Genomic DNA, 13,259 nt, shown 5'->3' with positions numbered 1-13,259 from the left:
TGGAAAAGCAATTCTAACTATGGTGTTCGCAACTGGGTATTTATAGTTAGGTTAGATAATCCATAGGATTGATGGGTGATGAACGTAGTTTGGAAGAGTTGTCTAATCAATTTCTCTTGCAGTCCTCCAAACTTGTTTTTCATCCTTACTCCGATACACAAGGTAAAGAAAAAGCAGATGCATTGTAGGCAGGAATAAGGAGTCCAATCAACAAAAAACACTACTTTTAGTCTCCGTGGAGGAACAGAAGAAATCTATGTAATTCTTTTTGTGGTGTGAAAGGCAATAAAATGTCCCCACCACCTCTATATCTCAAAAAGGTGAATATTTGGGTGACAAGTAGAAGTGTAGAAAATGTGTGTATTTGTTTAAATATGCAAAATTGCACAAAACTATGCATAATAACCTGAAATGCAAATCTGTCATTTTACTCTATATTTTGGCGTGAAATGCATCCTTGTGTACATTTTTGCCATAAGAATGCATTTAAACAAAATCGTTGTGAGCAATAGCTACTCGCATTCTGTTGTTGCCATGTGTTTGCATTAAATGTTTACTTCAAACTGCATCTTGGGGGGAAGCAAGATGGAGTCAGCGTGAGTTTTTGCTGCTCGGCCGCTCACGCCGGACGCGTGATGATCGACTAGATGCCCTGCGCTGCTCGAGGTGATGCCGGTCTGTCGAACGCACCGAATACAGAGGCTGATGAGAATGCTGCAGCGGTGGCTGCTCTCCCGTGGATGGGATTTTTTTCAATTGCACTTTGGACGGCTAAGCGCTAGTGAAGCAACCCACAAGGCTTTCCTGGACTTGTCTGTAATTTTGTCGGATCCACACACCCGGCCCATCCTTCACTCAATCGCGGCAGCGATCCTTCCTCTGTGTCATATCGCATCCGCTGCCTCCGCTGCCTCCTACGAACTTCCCTGCAGCTGGACCCTGTTTTTTCCATCTACACAAGGAAGCACAAGGAAGCAGACCCAACATGAGTGCCCGGGTGGCACGGAGAGGTGGTAAGCAGAAAACACCAGTGGATTCCAGTGATGCTGCAGCTGCGGCTACCGAAGGAGCTTCCAAACCCAGGCTAGAGATCAGTGCTGATAAAAAACTGTTGGGCAAAACAGGGGGGGAACCTTGCCTAGAGACTCTAAATACCCTGACACCACGTACCCCCCTGGCGAAAATATTCCTGGGAGCCAAAAATCAGCCCTCTAATGTCAACCCTAAGGCCCACGTGTCCCCTACTGAACATACACCCTCAGGGTGCTCTAAGCTAGGAACACAGCAAGAGGGTGGTGCAGCGGACGGCAGGCCCAGTGGAATTTTGTCCGCCGACACTGACACAATTATAGATGGATCTTCTGCTGAAACAACCGAGTCCACCCTGAACCAAGACACCCCCTCCCTGGCACCTGCCAGCGATCAATCAGCTGGGACTACAGCACATTTATCGGCCCCATCCCAGTCTCTCTCTGCGGCGCAAGCACAGGTGTAGGACCCACCAATGGAAGCCTTGGCACTCCGTCTACCACTCTAGAAGCACAGTTGGCAGGTACAAACAGTGTCATTCAATGCCTAGTGGTTCCCCCCGGCTCACAAAATCCCAGAACTCCTGAGGCAGGGACTGAGCATTTCTACTCAGTCTCAGACAGCACACCTACCTCATCTGACGAGGGTGGGTCTGAGGATGCCAGCGAAGGAGACAGCGAGGTCTCCCACATGGTCACAGGCACAGTCTTGCGCCCCAAAAAACCCAGAAGCAAGAACAAGCGCCGTAGTCAGCTGAAATGGGATTATTCTGACTACCAAATGTCATATCCCTTGACGAAGATGATCCCAACACGACACAGTGGGGAGCTCATAAAGCCTGCAGGCAGATACAACCTCTATACTAGCCTCCATTAAAGAATTTCATGAAGAGGTTCCGCACTGCCGAAAACGCTGCTAAGAAGCTTCAGGGCGGTCTAAGACGGTTGAATAAAACCTGCACCGATATCAACGACCGGGTCACCATGGTGGAAGCACGAAGTGAGCACTTGGAAACTGAATCCTTGGCTACTAAACGACAGGGGGAGTCCAACACTGCCTGCTTGATTGATTTGAGGTCCAAGATGGAGGATCAGGAAAACCGCCAGTGCAGGAATAAGCTCCGCCTCCTTGGTATTCCGGAGGGGAAAGAGGGCGACGATCCAAGACGCTTCATCGTCAAACTATTACAAGACTCTTTTCCAGACCACTAGGGCTGGGACTGGGATCGGGAAGTGCAGAGGGCACACCACTTTCCTTTCAACCAGAAAAGGCAATACAACAGTGGTAACGCGACTGGAGTGCAGCCAAGGGTATTCCTCGTTTATTTCGGAAACTTTCTCCTCAGACAGCTGATATAGGACCAGGCTTGCTCTAATTCCAAGAAAGGGGCCAATGGGATAACATTTTTTGCCAAGCCAGACTTTTGCCACCAGACAGTATAATGGAGATGGCGTCTGAGATCTCCCCTTTCAAGCAGCAGGGGGCTGAAGTCTACCTAATGAATCCCACCAGGCTCAAAGTAATCACCAACGGGACTACAAAGGTCTTTCTATCTGAAATGAAAGCTGGGGAATATCTGGAAGAGCTGAAGTCAAAGAAAAGCAACAGATGAATAGCTTATTCCCCGCTCTCTTGCAAGTAATCTCACTTTACCACGGGGCGGGTTCTTTCTCAGACATTGTTCCTGCCACAATGAATTCTAATCTTTTGAGGTGTTTTTTACATTTCTTTTTCTTCTATAGTGTTACTCAAAGGGCCACTAGCCGTCTGAAAGTATAACTTGTTATTCTTTTCTGTTCCGGTGTGGCAGGCAGCCGGGGCTCAGGTTGACTATCATCACTCAGGTTTTATCTGATTGCTCGAAGAAGGGGTGAGAGAGGTGGGTGGGGGGGTTGGGTTGGGCTTGTTAACAGAATGAATTGGCGCAGAAGCATTAAAGACTTCTCTTGGCACACACACACCCTTACATTTACCTACTATGGCTCAGGGAAGGATCGAAGGATCTTGACTACTCTCTTTTCTCTTGTAAATGGCTAAGTAAGATTCATTAAGAATAGTTTCTGCTAATATCTGTGGGCTTAATGATCCCTCTGAAAGGCAAAGTGTGGCTCTAGGGCTACGACCCTTGGGTGGGAACATTAATTGTCTACAAGAAACATACATTGAATGCTCTCAGAAGCATCTACTAGACACCTTGGGGTTTAAAGACTTGGGGGCCACTACACAGGATGCCAAAACAAAAGGGGTTGGAATTCTGGCAGACAGAAGATTATCGCTTAATACTCCCCGGGCTAAATCTGACCCACTGGGCAGATGGGTTATAACTGAGTGTCATCTTTTTAACAGCCCCCCTTTACTCTCTGCTCAATCTACGGAAGTAATACTGACGATCCAGGGGTCATTAACCTGGTCTCAGGTGAACTAGCGCACTGGCCCACCCCCATTATTCTGTGAGGCGACCTTAACATACATTTGCCTTGCAACTGGGAGACTGATAGCAATTGGAGATATAAGGGTAGGAAACCCTTGGTTTTTCAGGCCCTAGCCAACCTTGCCCAGGCCCACTGATTAAGAGACACTTGGGCCAGATTAATCCCAACTCAGCCTGGTTACACCTTCTTCTCCACCCGCATCATTCCTAAGTCAGCCTATATTACTTCTTTCTTTCATCCTCACTCGTTAACAACTGCACCATTGAAATAGTTCCCCGCTTTATGTCTGACCACAATCCTCTTATCCTTAACATCACTGGGTTTGGGAAGTGGAAGGAGGCGCCCACGTGAAGTTTTGAGAAAACCCTTCTGCGGGATACTATTTACCAAACACATATGCAAGGATGGATCCAGGAATTTCTGGAAATAAACATTTGCTCTGCTTCCTTAATGACTGTTTGCGATGCCTTAAAGGCAGGGGTCAGGGGTGAGACCCTTAGGTTTTCATTCTGCAAAAATATAAAAAAAGAAGCTTCTAATCAGTAACCTACAGGGGAAACTAAAGATAGCCAAAACCAAATTGATCCAACTTATCCAAACAGGACAAGATATTGAAAATGTACAGAAAGAAGTAGTTTTGGCCATGGCTGAGATTGGGGCAGTTTTCGTGGAAAGAACCGCAGCCAAGTGGGCAAGCTCACGCGAAAAAAACTACGAGTGCAGTGATAGCATTGGGCACCACTTGGCCTTCAGGACTAGGCAACAGGCTTCCAGTAGTGAGATACATGCAATAAAACTCCCCTCAGGGAGTGAGACCAACGATTCTAATCTTATACGGAAGGGATTCCAGGAATTTTATACTACGTTGTACATTGAGGAAAATCACTGTGCGAATGATACACTCGAAAGCGAGATCACTCGCTATCTTAGCGAGATTGATATCAGACGACTTAGCCCAGACAACAGTGATCTATTAGATCTTAACCCAACCTGGGATGAAATTATGGAATCCCTATCCAGTCTCCCTGATGGGAAAGCCGCAGGCTTGGATGGCATTCCTGTAGAGTTTCATAAGATCTTCGCCCCCCAAATTAAAACAATCTTTACACAGGTGGTAATCTCTATCTTCAGCGGGGATCTGCCTCCTGCTTCTTGATCTAAGGCCAGAATAGCTATATTCCCAAAAAAGGACAAATCTCCATTAGAGATGAGCTCCTATAGGCCTATCACACTCATCAATTGTGATTCAATTTTTTTTTCTGAAGTATTAGCAATTAGAATCTTCTCCGTGGCCGAGTCCCTAGTCTCAGAATGGCAACATGGGTTCATCCCAAAAAAAGGTACAACGGAGCACGTCAGGCGGACCATTACCCTATTCGACGCCGCACAAGTAGCCGGAAACCCGATGTCATTAACACTGCTCGACGCTGAAAAAGCCTTCGACTGGGTCTCCTGGTGATTCTTGTGGGCCGTCATGAGCAGGATGTGCTTTGGGACAAAACTTTTGCAGGCGGTGCAAGCTCTCTATCTTAAACCTATGGCCTCTGTATCCATTAATGGGCAACCTACTGCTCAATTTAACATCTCCTGGGGTACCAGGCAGGGCTGCCCTTGCTCCCCTCTGTTGTTTGCCCTCTATTTAGACCCGTTTATCAAACAAATTGAAAGAAACCATGACATCCCAGCAGTCAGCCTCCAGGGCAGTAATACCAAAATCATGGCCTATGCTGACTATCTGGCCATCACATCACCAAAACAAAACTCAAATAATAATAAACAGTCAAATTGCCGGACTGATGACAGGGTGGTTCCCACGGCAAAATATCTGGGGGTTTCCATTTCTTCCAATATAGATGAAATTGTAACAGACAATTTAGCCCCTCTTGCCGCTCACACTAGGAAGGCCCTAAAACAAATTGATAACCTGCACCTAACCCTCGTTGGTAGATACAATGTTATAAAAATAACATACTTCTCTAAAATCCTTTATTTTTTCCACACGATACCTCTGGAATTTAACAAAGCGAATCTGCTGAAATTCCAACACATTTTCACACAGTTTATCTGGGTATACTCCCAACCCAGGGGGGCATTAAGACAGTTATCTCTCCCAAAAGAATGAGGAGGTTGGTCCTTTCCTAATATTACACTATATTACTGGGCCTCCGTCCTACAGTATAGCTCTGACTTGGTAAGGGAGACACCCCTCTACCACACACCCGGGCTTGCCTCGCCTTTTCTACTTCTGCTGGGCGAACAGCACTGGGGCTGTCTACTCCGAGAGACTTCCTACGGATACTACAAACGTGTGAGATTAAAGACGTTAATGAGCTCTTACAAAGTCTTTCGTAAAATCCGTAGAATCTTTGGGCTGGGCAGATTTAACTACTATTCTCCCACTCTTAATAATGGCAATCTCCCTGCTATCTTTGGAAAGTCTGATTTCTCAGACTGGCACAAGACTGGCATCATGAAATTGGGAGATCTTATCACCAGTGAGGGAGTTATACCCTTTGCAAACTTACTATCTAAGTTCAGCCTGAAGAACCATGATGTCTTTAAGTATCTCTATATATGATTTTCTTTCCAGGAAGGTTGGGGGTGCTACAGGGTTTATGGAAGTAGATCTTCTTAACACACTGCGCAACCCCACAGCCCCCTGAATTGGTTTGCTATACAACATTATAAACAGACAAACCCCAGATGATCTACAAACCATAGCAGACAATTGGCACACAAAACTCGATTCCCCATGCAGTATTTTCTTTAATTCACTAGCCCTCTCTCAAAACATTTTATTGTCAGCTAAGCTGCAGGCACAACATTTTAAAACTATCTTTTTCTTGTACATTACCCCCAGCAAGATAGCAAAGTGGGGGGCAGGCAAAGGGACTCTATGGCCTCGATGCTCGGAATTTGGAGCCGACTCAATTCACATATTTGCAACCTGTCCAAAGCTTGCCGCAACAGTAATCCGCGTACAGGAATACCTAAGGGAAGTTACTACTCAGCATTTGTCACTAAATCCCACTGCTATTTTGCTGGGCACACAGTCTGAAACTCCTAGGGTTAAAAGCGAGGGACTAACCTTCATTGCAATGGCAGTATGGCGGATTTATGTGGCCTCCACCTGGCTTAATTCTGAGTCCCCTTCATTTTCTCAGTGGCTGGCTAGGCTTGTTGCCACTTATCACCTAGAGAAAGCTGTTTATGCCAAAAAGGGGCGTAAGGGTCGGAAAAAGGGCCTTGAGGTGTGGGAAAAACTAACAACTTGGCTGGAACAGTCGGGATAATTTCTTGATTCTCTGATTTTTCTGGTTTGCACTGCTTCTTTACGACGCATTTTGCCTGCTCAAACCATGTTCTTTTTCTATTTTGACTTTCTTTCCAAATTCCATAGCTGTATGCCTCTCTTGTATTCATTTTTCTCTTTGGCTTACTTTTTCACTTCTTCTCTCCTCTCTTTTTTCTCCCTTTTTGCGCCTCTCATTCAATCTACACGCAGTTTTTCTACATGGTGGGTGAGGGGTGGGGGGTACGTTCCGACTTGAATTGTTATGCTTCTGTACTTATCTTCACTATTGTTAAATAAAAAAAAATTAAAAAAAAAAAAATCAAACTGCTTCTTGGTAGAGATGTCGTGCTGCTCCAGGTGCATGGGGCTTACCGGTTCGATCCCCGGTGCCAGCAGCAGCTAAACTAAGATTCATGTGACACTCTGCAATAGTTCACTTAATCTCCCCAATGGCCCCCAGCATCTGGATACCCGTTAGGGATGATAAGTTTGCGCTTCATGATGTGGAATTTATTTAATTTATTTATATTCCTGCACAAAAATAATCCTGAGAGGCATATTATTCTTTCTATGCGTGCTACAGAATGCAGCACACATAGAAGGAGGAAGTGATGAGTAGAAATAAAGACATTTCTCTTCGTTCCGACTCGCATGAGAAGTATCTTTTAGGTGCATTTCCATGTCTATAATTTTTTAGTAAAGCTAGGAATGCATTAAAAACAATGGGCTTTGTGTGTGAACAGCCATGCAACACACATGGAACACCTTCCCAGTGCACAGTGACGCAACACAGTGAATTGTGCTGCATTGCGTTACTGAAGGATTTTGAAACCACTCAGGGCCACAAAAGATGGTGTTGCATGGCTTTATAAATCACATTTTCAGCTTGCATCACGCTTGCGCTAGTGCAATGCAACACTTTTCATAAATATGCCCCCTGATTCTTGACTGTACACCTATTTTTGTCATAACGTAATGATAAATTGTCGGTGGTCGAAAAATGGTGACATTTTAATCTCTTGCTTAGCTGTTAACATCAACGTCATTAGAGTCATTCTAAATACTGTGCTGCGCCTATTTTTTTATTGGTACATTGCTAAGGTTTTTATATAGTGTTGCGCTGCGAGAATCTTGCAAAATCTAGACATTAATGTTAATAGTACAGTAATTACACTTATTAGTTCATGGCAGAAGTGCCAAAATGTCCAGCCAACTTATGCCCAAAATGTGTTAGAAAGACTGCATAAAAACAGTTTGTTTAGTCTACAAAATTCACATCTATCATTTTCACCAGGAATATGTTAATCTTGAATTTTCTCGCACTTGGAATGCTAATGCTCTGGCAGGTGCCAGAGCCAGAGCCTAAACAAATTGCTTCATGTTCCACTCTGACTTTCAAATGCCCTCAAGAGAATAGCTGTCATTAAATTTGCTAATGCTACATTATGACTCACAGACTCTCACCGTTATTTAACGAAAGTAGAACAGTTATTAGAAATGGATAGCTTCCCCACTGCAAGCGCCTCATGCTGCAGGGACACGGCAGCAAACTCCAGTCTGCACAATTCTCAGACCTGGATTAATTTTCCTGTCATCTGTGGAGAGTTGCAGCATGATGGCCCTACACAGGCAGTGGATTTATAGTCAAAACAACATCTGCTTGAACTCAAAATCATTTAATATGAAATGCTAATTGCTTAATTTTACGAGTTACAGCGACCCTTCTTCCTTTTTAATGGCTCAACATCCAATCAGGGGCAACGAACTCCGCAATCTGTGTGCAACAAATATTGAAAACTGTAGCCCGCTTCTTTTCAATGCTATTAACTAATACTGCGCGGTGTTTTTGTAACCATGTAAGGTTAGATTTTAGAATAATCAAATGTCCTTGCTGCATCAAGACGCACTTTTCGGAAAACATTTTTACTAGAAAATAACTCCTTACAAATAACTTCATTTTTAATTGGAGCTGCTTTCTGACGTCAGATTATGGAAGTAATACCCCACCGATATTCCTACTCACTTGAAATGTTTTTTAGAAGGCCACTTAGGCGGAAAACCTATCCTGCTCTACTGTTTGTTTTCCTTCGAAATCAACTACGCAGAACAAACCCCTATGCTCAAAACTAGGGTACAGAATATAAAACTGGAAGAAATGTTCTGTAGGTCGGATTTGGCTGAGGTGTATTCCATATGTGTGCATCTGTAATCAACAACTTGCTGTTGTAAATCGAAAGAAATACGGCCTTTCCAAATACAGTAACATTTATTCTTAATAATCACTTGGTTGTTATTGTACTTTGCAAACCCTAGTGCAGACAGCACAGTGTTCATAATTGCAAATATTGAGAATGATAAAATATGACTCACATATGTAGATCTCGGGGTTGTTACCCATTTTCACAAAGATTAAATTCAATTCCAAACATCGTTACTTTGTACCAGTACATTGAGGGGCATATTTATCATTATGTGACACAGTGCAGCACAGCGCAACAAATTCACCACCATCTTCAACGCATCCATTGCCATGGCCACTTTCCCCGATGAATGGAAACACACTAAAGTCATGCCCCTTCCCAAGAAACCATGCACGGACTCCAGCAAAATCCTCACAAAGCCATCAACCTCCAACTCCCAAAGCACCTGGAAAACAGCAATATTCTTGACATCGACCAGTCTGGATTCTGCACAAACCATAGCACCAAAACCACAATCAGCACCACCATTGCACCAAGAGCCCTCCTTGACCTACAGGAGAAGTAGTGGCCCTGATCCTCCTCAACCTCTTGGCAGCATTGGACACCATATCCCACCAAACCCTTTTCAAGAGGCTCCACCACATCAGAATTAAAGGAGACTCCCTCAGAAGGATTGCCTCCTTCCTCACTGGACGAACTCGGAGAATCCGCTATTCTCCCTTCACCCGCGAACACAAGAGCATCTGTGGTGTCCCCTAAGGCTCATCCCTCTGCCTCACCCTGTTCAACACCACCATGACCCCACAGGCCAATCTCATCAGAACCCATGGAGTGAACATCATTTACTACACCAACTTCAGCCAGCTCATCCTCTACTTCCACAGGTGCACGAACAGCATCTCCAACTGGATGAATGCCAACTGCCTGAACCTCAACACAGACAAAATGGAAGTACTAATCTTCTGGAACAACCCTTCCCTGTTGAAAGACTACTGGTGGTGTTCCAAACTAAGACCTTCACCCATGCCAACAAACCAAGCCTATTTACAACAAGGGGTGGTGAGGGACAGAGTCTCTGAATTAAGCAGAATACTCTCACCCAGTCAAGAGATCAGGGCTAGATCCAACACCGTTTTTTAGCTCATTGCACCATCCCAGTTTCAGAACCTGGCTGTATGCAAATTAGTCTGTTCCTGTCCCAGTGCATGATGGGAACAGGGCAAACCAAACTACAAAAGCCAATTCTTACACTGGGAAGGAAACAAGCTTCCGGGGACCAGTTTCTGGCATTACAGCCGTCTTCGGCCCGGCTTGCTTGAATCCTGATGGTGCAATGAGCAAGGGACTCATGTCTGAGTATACCCTTCCACGCTTAGGGTGGACAAAATTATTTACAACAAGGGGTGGTGAGGGACAGAGTCCAGAATTAAGCAGAATACTCTCACCCAGTCAAGAGATCAGGGATAGGTCCAACACCGTTTTTTAGCTCATTGCACCATCCCAGTTTCAGAACCTGGCTGTATGCAAATTAGTCTGTTCCTGTCCCAGTGCATGATGGGAACAGGGCAAACCAAACTACAAAAGCCAATTCTTACACTGGGAAGGAAACAAGCTTCCGGGGACCGGTTTCTGGCATTACAGCCGTCTTCGGCCCGGCTTGCTTGAATCCTGATGGTGCAACAAACCAAGCCAGCAGCCTCGGCACCGTCCGAGACAGCAAGCTCACCATGAAAAACCAGATCAATGCAGTCTGCTCTGCCTGCTTCCTCGCTCTTTGCATGTGCTGCAAGTTCTCCAAATAGCTCCCGGTCAATACTAGATGAACTATCACCCAAGCCCTAGTCAGCAGAAGGTGGGACTAAGGCAACACACTCTTCGTAGGAATCACCTATTACCTCCTGAAGAGCCAACAGATCATTCGGAATTCTGTGGCTAGATTCATCCTCGACCTCCCCAAGAGGACCCACATTCCCGCACCTCAGGAAACTCCACAGTATCCCCATTCAAGAGAGATGCCACTTTAAGATGCTGATCAACATATACGAGGCCCTGCAAAACTAAGGACCAGCTTACATCAACCATAGCCTGAACTTCCACCAACACTCCAGACACCCACACTCCGCCTCCCTTCACCTCGCTCACACCCATCAGATAAGTTGAAGCTACAGCTGTGGTCATTCCTTCTCCTACCTTGTGTCCAGGTCCTGGAACAATAGCCCTCTTCACTTACAGATCTCACCATCGCTACTGGAATTCAGGAAAGGACCTGGTTGTTTGAGTGAGTCTCTGCAACAAGATCATCAGCACATAGATGCCCACATGGGTGATTAACCATGCTACAGAAGTCTTATTTCATTGGTTAATTGATTCAGAATCGTATGTATTCCCTCTAACCTGCTGGTCCAAAATGATAAGCTGTGTTCAACATATCTCAACTCTGTAAAAAAATCAATATCTATGGTAGGGTTTAAATTATACAGGATTCCTTATCCCTTTGTTTGCTTGCTCACATCCAGTAGAACTGAGACATAAAGTATACCAGATTCAAATCCGGGGTTTGTCAAGCATAACCTAACCAACAGCAAGCTGTATAGTCTGGGAAAATTATGTCGTAAAGTGCCCAGATCAATTACTGAAGCCATGCAATAATAGCTGGCATCAATATAAAGGGATAAGCAAACTCTAATTCCCTAAAGTAGATTCCATAAGAACCCAATGCAGCAGTGTTTTTTCTTAGATACGTTTGTTGAATTACTAGAATGGGGCCCCACTTGACTATACAATAGCCTCCCATGTATAAGTGTAGCCTGAATTGTTATAAAAAATATTTCTTTATTAAAGATTTGACAGCCATAAAGGAAATAACAGTCAGAGAAGCGTTTAGCAGTGTACAATACCATCCTAATACTTGTTTTTTTACCTATGACAGGATTATCACAGTATACAATGTGTACACCTTTCCATATTGCTACCTCATCAGTGTACCTACATAAAATTAGGGAAAAAAGGACTTCATTTGAATCACATTGCAAGAAATACTCAGAATATATACCATGTAGAGGCAAGAACTGTGTGACCTCAACAGCATCCTGTATACTGTCAGGTGGAAGAGGAACTTGACAAGCACCGAAACATTAACAAAGACTAGTGCCACCATGGGTAGAGGGGAGTTGTGGGAGGGAAGGGGGGTGAGGTGGTCCGTCCAACCAACAAGGTGCTACAGTGGCAATCAGCACACCTCCCTATTTTGTGTGAGCCCCGGTGTGTTCTACCATTCAGGAACAAGAACCTATTTGTCTAGCCTCAATCACTGCCAGATTTGTATTCCAGTCAGGGGGGGTTTGATGTGACTGAGTGTCCTGACAAGGCACCATGCAATATCTCCAACTCGGCTACAACACAACTATGCAAGTCAGCAAGCGATTAGTGGATGGGAGGTGCTACTGGTGACTTCCAGCTCATGGCACTCTTGCATTTGGCTCCCATTATTAGTACGAGGCCTAGAAACTTATTTAGGGCCTTGCGCACTGCCACCCAGGAGGTGATCCCCAAAAGGATATGCTGACTGTCCATTAGTACATTGTTTCCCACACCCTCAGAAAAAACTGCTGCTATCACCATCCAATAAGATGTAAAATGTGGGCACGACCATACCATGTGTATGAAATTAGCTTCGGGTTGTGACAGCTTGAACAGGACTCTGGAGAGGCTTGATGGATATATGATGTTAGCACGCATACTTTTAGCACGCAGACCATTACCACGCAATTTTTACAACGCATGACCCTTTACCACGAATACCTTTACAACGCAATACACTACAACGCAGGTACTATTACAACGCATACCATTACAACGTAAGTATAGGCAAGTAAATAATATGTTAAAATAATATCATTATTAGTAATATTTTTTTTTATTAATAAATTATTATTTTAATATTAAATATTTTAATTAATTATATTAATTTTTATTTATTAATTTGTAAATATATATGTTAAAAATACCCCTGTACCCCAAAACCCAAACCCATCCCTAAAACCTAAAAATACCCCTGTACCCCAAAACCCAAATCCAGCCCTGAAACCTAAAAATACCCCTGTATCCCAAAACCCAAACCCATCCCTGAAACCTAAAAATACCCCTGTACCCCAAAACCCAAACCCAACCCTGAAACCTAAAAATACCCCTGTACCCCAAAACTCTAACCCAGCCCTGAAACCTAAAAATACCCCTGTATCCCAAAACACAAACCCAGCCCTGAAACTTAAAAATACCCCTGTACCCCAAAACCCAAACCCA

This window comes from Lissotriton helveticus, chromosome 3_1 (assembly GCF_964261635.1).
Source record: "Lissotriton helveticus chromosome 3_1, aLisHel1.1, whole genome shotgun sequence".
Lineage (NCBI taxonomy): Eukaryota > Metazoa > Chordata > Amphibia > Caudata > Salamandridae > Lissotriton > Lissotriton helveticus.
The sequence above is the reverse complement of the archived record's forward strand: the minus strand, read 5'-3'. Positions refer to the sequence as shown.